Genomic DNA, 13662 nt, shown 5'->3' with positions numbered 1-13662 from the left:
CCAGTAACATGAAAGGCCCTGGCACCACAGAAGGTGAAAGGCCTCAGGGCGTTTCCTAGTGGGTGTTTCAGAGAATAAAGAATCCCCACACCTAGAAAACCAGTTCTCCCACACTCACCAGGAGTGACATCACCAGGAGCCAATAAAAGATTGATTGAACCTAGAAATTGCCAAACTGTGAAGGATTAGGTTCTCCCAGACTGCTCCTTTTATGAGAGCCCGTTCTCTGATTTACAGTAGATCTAGCCTCTCACCAGTTCTCTCAGGTTCAACGCATTTGTTTTGCGGCTGGGTAATATTGGCAGGAGGAGGACTTGAGTCCGCAGACAGATGAGAAGCCAGATTTCAGAGAAAAAACAATGGAGATTCCACAGCCTGAGCTCTACGAGTCGAAAACCAAAGCCTAAACTAAAGGCTATAAACAAATTGTTGCTGCCCCCTATTGGCAGTGATTGGTGCTGACGCCTGAGAAAGAGTCCAAGCCCCCAGGTGATAAATCCCAGCTGGGCCCATCCCTTGCTGTGGCTCCCTACTCCACTAACAATGCTCTAGGCACAAAAGAATTCCCCCTTAAATATACCAGTGGGAGTTGTGAAAGGAAAATAATTCCTGGGTCCCCCAAATCATTAAGCTAAAGGGAAGTCAAGCTGGGAAGTTCCTGAAGCAAACCTGCCTCCCATTTTATTCCTAAATAATATAGCTACAAAGATTTAAAAAAAAAAAAAGGACATACCTCCCTCACAATTTGCCCACAAAGAAAATCCTTGTGGACAAAGGACAGACAGAGTTCAATGTCACGTAAGACAAATGCGTATCTGATTGCTTCTTCTACCCTGTAGTTTCACTAAGTTAGACTAAGGCATGAGTTACTATTGCTCTACCCTCCTCCCATGTGAATTGTATATTCAGTGAAAGGCTCATCAGAGGCCCAAAAGAATGCAGCAAATGTCTCTTATCTACCTATGATGTGGAAGCCCCCTCCCCTGCTTCGAGTTGTCCTGCCTCTCTGGACTGAACCAATGTACATCTTACACATACTGATTAATGTCTCATGTCTCCCTGAAATGTATAGAACCAAGCTGTGCCCCCACCACCTTGGGCCTTGGGCACATGTAGCCAGGACCTCTTGAGGCTGTATCATGGGTGCATCCTTAGCCTTTGCAAAATAAACTTTCTAAATTGACTGAGGCCTGTCTCAGATGTTTTGGATTCACAAATTAGTAACCACGAAGGGCTTCTGAGTAGAGGTACCCCTGACCTTTGAACAAATCTCCTACTGGTGCTTGGTACCAGCTTGAGCTATCTTTAGCCAATAGGACAATTGGCTGAGGCATGGGTGACACCCCCACCCCCCCGACCAAGAGAATCCCTGATCTCCCCAAATTTGCTTGAGATCTAAAGTATAACTCCTTTTCTGGAGTTTCACTTGCTTCCAACGAGGAAGGCAAGTTTCCCTGCTTCTGTGATGATGAGTGCAGGTAACTTCTTTCTGGAATTTCAGCTCACTTCCAAGGGAAGGCAACTGTGAGTTTTTTCCTGCTTCAAAGATGGTGGAGAGCAGTCTTCAGCCTGAGCCTCACTCTTAGGTAAGTAGCTGAATTGGGTTTTTTTCTTGGCTAAAGTTAAGATTAACAATAAGCTGGTTTTAATTTATCCTTACCATTAGAGCGCTCGATAATAATACATTAGGTTGATGCAAAAGTATTGCGGGTTTGCATTACTTTTAATGGCAAAAACGACAATTACTTTTGCACCAACCTATATATTGTGCGATTGTTTTGCTTAGCGGTTTTTTGTTCTTTGTAATGTTTTTTTTTTTTTTCTGTTTTGGTGGTGGTTTTGGTCTTTTTCTCATTGGGTTTGATTAACTCTATCCAACTTAATCAAATCTGAAGGAAAGTTCCAAATTATGGGGAACAAGACCTCTAATAGGCTAAATTCCACAACTGAAACAAAAAAAGCAAGGAGAAAGAGAAACAGTGTAGCAAAAGGGGAAAAAAGAGAAAGGTTTTTGATTTCGACTACCTGGAGGGCTCTATTTACATAATAAAGCCACCTTCTGTTAGCCAAGCCAAACCGAAAAAACAATGGCTGTGGATCCAAGCGCTAGTTCCATAGCTAAGGTTCTGCCCTCAGTGTTTTTCTTTTTTCACCAAGACAGCCTGGGTGTGGTTTCTAAAGCCCTTTCTGGTTTGGTATTTGTGTTACTTTTGAAATATCAGCAATTTATCCTAGTTAAAATATGGTAATAAGATTTTAAAGTTCTTTTTAAATGGAGCTCAATAATTAAAACTCAACTTAATTAAAAGCCAATAGGCAAGATGTGTGTGTGTGTGTATGTGTGTGCATGCATTTTAAAAGGTTGTTATGTTTGTTTGTTTGTTTTTCTCTCCTAGGACCTTGGTTTTTTTGTTTTTTTTTTTTGAGAAAAAGTTTGTTTTGTCTTCTTAGTAGGCTGAATTGTGTTTTTGCCATTTACTTCTGCTGTCTCTACTTTTCTTTTGGCACCCTCTGCTGCATGAGGGACCTAATACAGTTTCTCAATAGCATGGGATTCCTTAAAGAAAACAGACAATGCCAGACTACCTTTTGGGGAGAAACCTCTGTTTTTCCTTATGGAACACTGAGCGTGTAAACAAGTTCATCTTCAATGGCTTGCTTTTTTATTGTATTTCCTGATTTTTTTCTTTTTTTTTATTTTTTTACTAAAATAGTTATTATAACAGAAGTTTATCTTGGGTGTTTAAAGTAAGGAAGAGTATAGTTTAGACAGAGAAATGTCTTTATTTTATTTTATTTTTTAAAAGAGCACTGTAAAAACATCTCATGGTCTAACCCCATAATAATTATCTCTTTTTGGAGACCCAGGATTCAGTGTGGGCTCTGCCCAGAGCTCGGAGATCCAGTTAAAACATAGAGACTACATTTATTTAATAGAACTACCTATCTAAATAAAAGCAGTCTCCTTATACAATCCTATGATAGATTTCTATAAAGTTATGTTTGATTTGGCATTCGTCTTTAATCTCCTAGCACCACCAGACTTTCTCTCTGTACCTTGAGATATAAATTTTGATATCTGATTTTGCACCTAAGAGTTCTTCTTTTGATATGCAAATTTAGGGATATCTAGCTGACAACTACCTAGGGTAATAAAATGGGTCATCAAGAAATTGGAAGTTTAAAATAGGAAAAAAGAGGCCTTATGAATCTATAAGATCTGTGTATTTTTGTGTCATGTATATAAGGTTTCAATACTAAAAATATATAAACAAACTCTACTTAATTGGCTTATAAAAAGCACTTAAATACTTTTTTTTTTTGTTTTTTGAGACAAGAGTCTTGCTCTGTCAACCAGGCTACAATGCAGTGGCACAGTCTCGGCTCATTGCAACCTCTACCTCCTGGGTTCAGGTGATTTTTGTGCCTCTGCCTCCTAAGTATCTGGGATTACAGACATGTGCCACCATGCCCAGCTAATTTTTGCATTTTTAGTAGAGACAGGGTTTCACCATGTTGGCTAGGCTGGTCTTGAACTCCTGACCTCAAGTGATCTGCCCACCTTGGCCTCCCAAAGTGCTGGGATTACAGGCATGAGCCACTGCACTCAACCAAAATCAAACTATCAGAAAAAAATAGAGACTTTAAGTCAAATGCTTTTTCCAGTTTATATAACTTAAGTAAATTTCTAATAAATAAGATGATTTTGAAAGTATTCATCAAATAGAATTAGAAATGGCTTCAGAATTGTCAACATACATTATCGTTTAGATTTATTGGTAAAGTGGTTTTATATTTTATCTCTGCTGCACGTCAAAATTTGGCATAAGGGTTATAAAGCTATGAATGCAGCCCAAAGGAAAACTATCTTTATGTAACATTTGATAAATAAAGTATCTAGTATTGTTTGATTAATGAAAACAGCTAAATCCTGAGTTACCGGCAAAAGAAACCACACACACCAAAAAAAACCATTTCTCTAACCTTAAGGTTCTTATTTAGGAAAACCTGAAATCCACAGGTTACAAAATAGTTAACAAGGAAATGACTTTAAATGATAACTATCACAGTTTTTATAAGTAATCTGGGTAAACTATTTTGAAAGTTAATTAGTTAGGTAAATGTAATGAAATAAATGTTTATAAATAAACTTAAGAATTTAAAACCTAAAGTTAAATAATACTCACTGAATGGATCATTTCCAATTTTATTGATTGATTGATTGAGATGGAGTCTCACTGTGTCACCCAGGCTAGAGTGCAATGGAGTGATCTTGGCTCACTGCAACCTCCACCTCCTGGGTTCAAACAATTCTCCTGCCTCAGCCTCCTGAGTAGCTGGTTACAGGCATGTACCCCTACGCCCAGCTAATTTTTATATTTTTAGTAGAGACAGGTTTTCACCATGTTGGTCAGGCTGGTCTCAAGCTCCCGACCTCAGGTGATCCACCCACCTCAGCCTCCCAAAGTGCTGGGATTACAGGTGTGAGCCACCTCGCCCAGCCTCCAATTTTTTTTTAAATGATAGGAAAACATTTTTTCTAAAAAAAAGAAATGTGTTCTTATTTAAAAGAAAATAATTTATATCTAATTCAAAGATTATTTAAAAGTTGTTTATAAGACAAGGTAAAGGTAACCAGTAAATAAAAGCAATATAAAGAATGTTATAAAGAGGTATTTTTGGCAAGAAAGGTTAAAAGCAAAATAATTTTACACGAGAAAGAACCTTGTATGGTAAATTTTTGTTCTAGAATAAAATGACTGGTTCTTTAGGAAAGAGGGATGTTCAGGACAAATCATGAAGTCCAAGTGTGTCATGAATGGTCTGTGTACATTGTAATAAGGTTTGTAAAAAGAGAATTTATAGAAAAAAAAAAGCTCCTTATGATCAAGTTGCCTATAATTAAAGGGAAATTATTTATGATAGTCTTTCTAGAGATTGGGCTTTAATATTTAAAAAGCACTTATATACTGAAGAATTGGGTAGAACAATGGAATTTTCTTAAAGTATTGATTTATGCTTGACAAAATTACATGAGATTTTAATTTTCTTAACCCAAAGTTTAACTTTATTGTGTCTCACTGTTTTCGGCTTTCTATCCCTTTTTTAAAGGCCTGAAATAATAACTCTATCCTTCAACTCATTTTCAGCCCCTGTAAGATTTTTTTCCCTTTAGGTTCTAACTGTTTGTTGAAGTCTGATGCTAAAAATGTTTTATCTTAAAGGCCTAACAGAAATATTTTCTTCCATCATAACAGTCTGTGCTCTTGGCTTTAAATTGTTCTATGAATCCAAAAATTTTCACTTATTACCCAAGAAATACTCTTCCTATGTCTAATTAATTGAAGTACCCTTTTCATTTGTTTGACTTGCAGATTATCTAAATGGACACCCATAGGGAAAAGCAATTGCACTGCAGATCTTTTCTTTTGCCGTTTGGTAACTGGTCTAACAAACAAATTTTACATTGCATGGAAATAATTCCTATGCCATTGTTACTAAGTTTTGATTTGCTTAGACAAAACTGAGATTTGAAAATTTTTTTTTCAATTAGGGTTACCACATCCATGTCACTTTCTGTATTTTGCTCTTAAAGTCTTTGTGCCGTTAAGTTACAGGACTTTGATTCCTGGGTCTAAAAAAGGACACTGAGTCCTGCTAAATCTTAAATACTGACAGCAGTTAAAACCTCATCTTCAGACCTGGTAGAAGATGCCAAGCAATGTAAGCTGTGTTTGTGAGGCACTGGGCTAGAAATTGAAACTATTCAACTCCTCAAGGCCCAGGGACTATCCCAGAAAAGGTGGGTGTAAGAGACTATAAGGGCCAGTTTTGAGAGATACAATTAGTTTAGTTTCTCTGTAAATTAACCATTAGTATCAAAGGTACACTGATGCAAGACCAGCATACAGGCCCCTATGTCAGATTAACAAGCTTTTCTTGGAGCGTTAACCCACTCCTTACATAAAAGGGTTTATGGAAATTATATTTTACAGTCAAAACAATAACAAATTTTTTTTTTTTTTTTTTTTTTTTTTTTTTTTTTTTTTTTTGAGACAGAGTCTTCCTCTGTGGCCCAGGCTGGAGTGTAGTGGGGCAATCCCGGTTCACTGCAACCTCCGCCTCCCGAGTTCAAACAATTCTCCTGCCTCAGCCTCCCAAGTAGCTGGGATTATAGCACCCACCACTATGCCCAGCCAATTTTTGTATTTCAGTAGAGATGGGGTTTTGCCTTGTCTGCCAGGCTGGTCTCGAACTCCTCTCCCATGTGAATTGTATATTCAGTGAAAGGCTAATCAGAGGCCCAAAATAATGCAGTTTTTTTGTATCTTATCTACCTATGACCTGGAAGTCCCCTCCCTGCTTCAAATTGTCCGGTTTTTTTGGACCAAACCAATATACATCATATATATATTGATCAATGGCTCATGTCTTCCTAAAATGTGTAGAACCAAGCTGTCCCCAAACCTCCTTGGGCACATGTTGTCAGGCCCTCTTGAGACTGTTTTATAGGTGTGTCCTTAACCTTGGCAAAATAAGCTTTCTAAATTGACTGAGTCCTGTCTCAGATATTTTGGGTTCACAAAGTAATGCAGATAGGGAGCCACTTCCATCTGGTGTGGCTCCCTATGCTCATTTTTGGTTCACAGAGTAACGTGAATAAGGAGCCACACCTTATCTTTGGACTGTGCACATATGAAAATTAAATGAGCCCTCCTTTTGTAATGTTTTATATTCTGTGATCAGAACATGATGATCGTGTGTTCAGATTAGCGGCTAACTGGAAACTTCTGGCTGTTGGAGGCTCTGGAGAGATGCAAAGCTGTCCTAATAAGTCAGAGGAACAGGAAAGCCAGAAGAAACCACTATTGTGGTTTAAGAACTGGTCAGCATGTCTTTGCCCAAACTATATCCCCTCAACAGATCTGGTGCATTGCTTAAGTAGATATCATTAGAAATGCATTTGTTTGGTTTTAAGCTATTGCCATCAGTAAACAAACCATGTAAATCTCTAGAAAGGTTAGTGTATGCATCAGTTATATAATACACATTTATTAGATCACTTTTTAGAATTTTATTCCACAAACATTGATTAAACAACTGCTAATATGTACTGTACTTGGTGCTCTGGAGGATACAGACATGAGTAAACTGCGGTCTCTGCCTTCTAGGAATTTACAGCCTTCAGTCCCCTACAGTCCCCTATAGAATGTACAGAGGAAGGAGATCAATCTACTATGACCGAGATAAAACAAAGAAGTGCCATGGTACGGGAGCAAAGTGATATCTAAGGTGGAGGTAGAAATTGTTGATTTTGAGCAGTGCACTCGGGGGATGCTTAGACCAGTGATTCTCAAAGTGTGTTCCCCAATCAGCAGCATCAGAACCATCCAGGAACTCATTGGAGATGCACGCTTGTCAGGCATGCCCCAGACTATGTTTTAACAAGCCCTTTAGGTGATATAGGCCAAGTTTGAAAACCACTGCCTCAAAGAGAAGCTGATGTGAGATAGAAGATGCCTCAAAAGACAAATCCCTTCCCTCGACTGACTCCTACCTGCATCTTTCCCCACTCACAAGGCCTTGTTTCTTCTCTCTCCTGCAAGCGTACCTACATCCTTCCCGATTCTTTCTTCTCTTCTCCTTCCCACCACCAGACGTTGAACCACAGACCACAGATCTGCTCACTGTTGGCCTCTTTTTAGCCTATGGACTGAGCCAGGAAAAGAAATGCTTCTCAGGGAATGATGCAGATTTTGTCTTTCCTGTTTTCAAGGGGAATGCTTCTAGCTTTTGCCAATTTGGTATGATATTGGCTATGGGTTTGTCATATGTGGCTCTTATTTTGAGTTATCTTCCTTCAATACCTGTTTTATTGAGAATTTTTAACATGAAGGAATGTTGGATTTTATCAAAGGCTTTTCTCTGCACCAATTGAGACAATCATGTGGTTTTTGCCTTTAGATCTGTTTATCTGATGAATCATATCTACTGCTTTGAGTATGTTGAATCAACCTTGCATCCCAGGGATGAAACGTACTTGATTGTGGTGGATTAGTTTTTTGATGTGCTGCTGGATTCAGTTTGCCAGTATTTTGTTGAGGACTTTTTTTTTTTTTTGGAGACAAAGTCCTGCTCTGTTGCTCAGGATGGAGTGCAGAGATATGATCATAGCTCACTGTAGGCTCTACCTCCTGGGTTCAAGTGATTCTCATGCCTCAGTCACCCAAGTAGCTGAATTACAAGGTATGCACCACCACAACTGGCTAATTTCTGTATTTTTAATAGAGGGGGTTTTACCATGTTGGCCAGGCTGGTCTCAAACTGTTGCCCTCAAGTGATCCACCTGCCTCAGCCTCCCAAAGTGCTGGGATTACAGGCGTGGGCTACCACACCCAGCCTGTTGAGGATTTTTGCGTCGATGTTCATCAGGGATATTGGCCTGAAGTTCTCTTTTGTTGTTGTTGTATCTCTGCCAGGTTTTGGTATCAGGATGATGCTGGCCTCACAGAATGAGTTAGGGAGGAGTCCCTCCTTTTCAATTTTTTTGGAATAGTTTTGGTAGAAACAGTACCAGCTCTTTTCTTCTTTGCACCTCTGATAGAATTCAACTGTGAATCCATCTGGTCCTGGGCTTTTTTTGGCTGGCAGGTTATGTTTTTCGTGTGTGTGTGTGTGTGTGTGTGTGTGTGTGTGTGTGTGTGTTTTGATGAGGTGATGCTTTTTGGTGACTTCACAATAAACTGGATGTTAGGAAAAAAACATTAAATAGAAATAGAAAAATACTACATCATGCTCTCATTTTCCCTTTTCCTTATTTTAAATTTTATTCTCCTCATTTCTTTATATCTACTAAGCAGTCAATAATGAACATCTCTATCTGTATATGAATACTTCTCTACATGTGTCGATATGTGTACATTATACATACATCCACACATTCCATATTGGTTTCCAATGTAAACAATATCATCTCTAGGTACTCAACCTTGGTTGGATAGGGTTTGCTGATTCAAAGGTTGAAATTCTCTCAAGATCAGAGACTAATTGCTTCAGTCATTCCCACTGGATTTAACATCTTTGAAAGTACTGTATTCCCTAATAAGTCGATAGAGAGCTCATTCAGCCACAGCCAAGGTTAGCCCACTAAATGGGAGGATTATGTGTGTTTTCAGTTTATGTCAAGTGCTAAAATTATCCTTTATACGGCTAGCGATGCTTTAGAAATGAATATTAACCTCTTCACCCTATACCAAAGAAGAATCTATCATTTTTACAGTTTTATTATTCACTGCTTCTGACTTACAATCTGCATTGTTGTCACATCTCTCTTTAGAAGCAATAATGTCCTCTCTAGAGAACTAATAGAACCAGGTAAAGGAGCTAATCATCTTGATATAAAGGCCTCAAGGGACATAGCCTAGATTATTGCTGGGTTTTCTTTTCTTTTTTTTTTTTTCTGTTTTAAAAACAGAACAATTCATGTCAGTATGGTGACTATCGTTACATACCTGGGAATATTTTCAGGGGCTCAATAGGCTGGGTAAATCTATCTCACGCCTTCAAATCTGTATTTCCAAAGAGAGAGAGAGAATATTAGTTCTAGGAGATGTCCTGCAAAAAAAGGAATCGTGGTCAAACAAGGTGGGACACAGTGTAGTATAGTTCTCTTTTGGAGATCACAAGGCATGTGAGAAATACTGTAGTAACTAAGCTGTTTCCAAACCTGTTTGACTTCAGGAACATTTTTAATGGAGTACTTATGTGTACTCCATTAAAAACTTGGGGAAATTCTGCTTTGAAGGATGCCATAGAACTAGTTAACTAGCACATGCTGACAGAGCCCCGCCAGCTTTCCATGAGCCTGAATTCAGACTTGCTGTTATGCCCACATTTGTTTATGGACCATCATATGATTTCTACATAGTTGCACTCAATTTACACACTTCTTCCATTTGACGATAATGTAGTCTATGCTGTGCTCTGAGCCATAGCCCAACATTCGGCAAGAATGTAGATGATTCCTGCCCAGGCTCAGAGCCTCAGGGAATCAGCATCATGGCACCCGAGATTGTTTGCCACCATGAGTGAGCAAGGGGATCATGGAAGATGCGGAAGCCCTTCCCTTATGCATGACTGCTACAGTGAGACATCTGACAATGTGACCTGTCCTTACCATATCTGTCCTAGGGTGTAGCTAGAGGAGCCTACCTAACCTTTGCTCATTCATTCATTCACTTGAAAAGTATTTATTGAGAGTCTTTATTGTGTATCAGGCATGGTGATGAATACTGGGGACAGAGTGATGGACTAAAAGTCACCTTTCCTGATCTTTGGAGCCAACAGTCTAATGGAAGACACATGTTGCAGTCACACTATTCATGTCTCTATCATTCACCCAACAAAACTTGTGGCCAGTGCTAACAAGATAGTACAAGGGGGACGTCTGTGTGGGATTTGGAGGTTAGAAGAAAGCTGCTCTCAGTGACATTTAACCTATCCCTGTAGGGTGAGCAGGAATTAGCTAAATGAAGTCTGGAGTCAGAGGTGCCTTGGGGCAGTCGTATGTGTATAAGTGCTGAGACGAGAGTTTCGTGTGTTCTTAGCATGAACCGAGGACAAGTGGTGGGGGTGCTTGGAGTGGAGACCGGAGGGATGCACAAATGAAAGGCCACAAAGGGACTGTAGGTCGTGTTCAGGAGTTGAGATTGTCAAGCTAATTCAGAAGAAGCCGCACTTTTGACAAGACTCACTCTAGCTTCTGGAACTGAATTGGAGGAAACAGTGTATACCAGGAAGCCAGTGAGCAATGCAGGTATCTTCGACAAGGTGTGTCGATGATGGACCCATAGATGGGGGATGGGTGGGAGAGGAATTTAGGAGGACAAATGCAGACTGCTTGATGAATGGCTAGGTGTCGGGGTGAGAGGGAAGAGTCAACAATAGGCTTTGGTTTCTGGCTTGAACAACTGCATTTGGAGCTTTTCTCATAAACCCAGACATGGCTGTTCATCACTCTGAGCTTCCGGGGTCATCATTACTGAGCTAAGTGGGGAGCTATTCCTAAAACAGTCCAGGGACAATCTCAAAGGAGGGAAAGACTGAGTACACAAAACAGAGGAGCCTTTTCTCTCTACCCCTAGAAATATGTTTCTCATCAAAAAAAAAAAAAAAGAAAAAAAGAAATTTTTAAAAGGCTCAAATAATAAACAGCTTCCCAATGGCAATGTTCTATGGTCATAAGTAGATTTCTTGTTTGCTTTGGTTTTTCTTATTAATATCTAATGAATTTTAAATTCTAGTCTCTACCCTTTGCACACTAGAGGGACATTTATAAAGACCATTTTCCATTTTGAGTCATTGGCACAGGAAGCCCTGAATTGTCTCCTTCAGGTTCAAAACACTGCTATGTCTTGCACTGATTGCCGAGTAAGGCCTTGGGGCTTTATCTATCCCCTTTCCCCGAAAGCAGTTAAGGGCAGAAATGAAGAGAACACAGTTATGTAACCTTCCCTTGTACTCCTTGGAAATAATCGATAGTATTATGGCTTTAAGTTCAAGGATAATGACAGTGGAAACCTGGCCCTATTGTTATAACAGCTTTATTAATAGCTGACAAGAAAATTGCCTTTATTCTTCCAGTAGTCAGAAATGACTATCCCATTCACAAGGGCATTTTCGACTTCCATGAAGTTCTCAGTAATTTCTAAAGAAGAAAAGTCATGGTTTTTGTTATGGGTTGAACTGCATCCTTCCAAAATTATATGTTGAAGTCTTAACCCCCACGATCTCAGAAACTGACCTCATTTGGAAATGAAGTTGTTGTAGGTGTGATTAATCAAGATGAGGTCATAGTAGGAGTAGGGTGGGTCCTTAATCCAATATGACTTCTGTTCTTAAGAGAAGAGAGACATAGAGGGAGGATGGCCATGTGACAACAGAGGCAGAGATTAGAGTCCTGCATCTTCAAGGTAAGGAATACTGTGGATTGCTGGCAAACACCAGACGCCAAAATAAGCAAGCAGGATCTTTCCCTATAGGTTTCTGAGGGAGCATGGCCCTACAGACACCTTGATTTCAGACTTTTAGCTTCCAGAACTATGAGATAATAAACTTCTGTTATTTTAAGCCATGCAGTTTGTGGCAGCCCAAGGAAACTAGAGTACTTGTCATATTTGAAAATCACTCGGAGATCATTTAGTCTACTCTACCAATGAGGAATCATGCTCAGAGAGGTGGAGTGATTTGTCCAGAATCAACTAGATCCTCTGCTTTGACCAGACCAGGCATTCCAACTCATGTAGTTTGGGGTTCCTTACAGAGGCCAGCAATCAGAGGTCAGTGCCAAACAAGGATCTGGCAAATCTTAATTCCAAGAAAAAAGCAGAGGGTCTGGGAAAGCTGATAGAGAAGCCTTCAAGAGTGTAAGTGCCAGGAGCTTTAGACATGGTAGAGCAATGCTAGAAAAACCACCCAAAAAAGGGGCCAGGAAGAGAAATACTGCTGTCAGTATATTCACAGAGTTGTGCAATCATCACTTCAATCAATTTTAGAACATTTGCATTGCTTCAACAAGAAACTCCCAACTCACGAATAGCCACGCCCATCTTCTCCCAACCCCTCAACCCTCTGCTGCCTCAGGCAACTACTTACCTACTCTGTCTATATGCATTTTCCTATACTGAACATGTCACATCAGTGGAATCGTACAATATGTGGTCTTTTGTGTCTGGCTTCTTTCACTTAACATGATGTTTTCAAGGTTCATCCATGTTGCATCCTAGCATTAGTGCTTCATTACTTTTTATGGCTTAATAATATTCCATTGTGTGGATAAATCATATTTTATTTATCCATTGATTAGTTGATGGATCCTGGCCATTTCTGAACCCACCTTAAGACTTAGCACATATTAGTTGTCCAAAAAGCCTTCGTCCACTAAGTATACATTTTGGATCAAAGAGGATGATAGATGATGTAACCCAGGCCTGATGATTTTATATTCTTTTTTTTTTTTTAATTGCATTTTAAGAACCTTGAGAAAGGTAAAAGAGATTTGCAACATTTGAGATGTGTTCTTTCTCAACAGAAGGGGTCTGAGGCTCTAATTTTAACTGAATCACAAGTTCAGTTGCTCACCCCTTGCAGAGTTGAATTCACAAGAGTGAGGTCTGGTATAAAGAAAGTGACTTTTTAAACAAAATTTTATTTTTAATTTTTGTGGGACATAATAGTTATATATACTTACAGGGTACATGAGATGTTTTGATACATGCAGCCAATAATCACATCATGGAGAATGGAATATCCATCCCCTCAAGCAATTATCCTTTGAGTTACAAACAATCAAATTACACTATTTTAGTTATTTTTTTAAAGTACGATTAAATTATTATTGACTATAGTCACCCTGTTGTGCTATCAAATAGTAGATCTTATTCTATTTTTTTTGTACCCACTAACCATCCCCACCTATCCTCCAGCCCCCACTTCCCTTCCCAGCCTCTGGTAACCATCCTTCTACTCTCTGTGTCCATGAATTCAATTGTTTTGATTTTTAGATTCCACAAATAAGTGAGCGCATGCGATGTTTCTCTTTCTGTGCCTGGCTTATTTCACTTAATGATTTGCAGTTCCATCCATGTTGTTGCAAATAACTAG

Source organism: Saimiri boliviensis, chromosome X (genome assembly GCF_048565385.1).
Source record: "Saimiri boliviensis isolate mSaiBol1 chromosome X, mSaiBol1.pri, whole genome shotgun sequence".
In the NCBI taxonomy this organism is placed as follows: domain Eukaryota; kingdom Metazoa; phylum Chordata; class Mammalia; order Primates; family Cebidae; genus Saimiri; species Saimiri boliviensis.
This window is presented reverse-complemented; position numbering follows the sequence as displayed.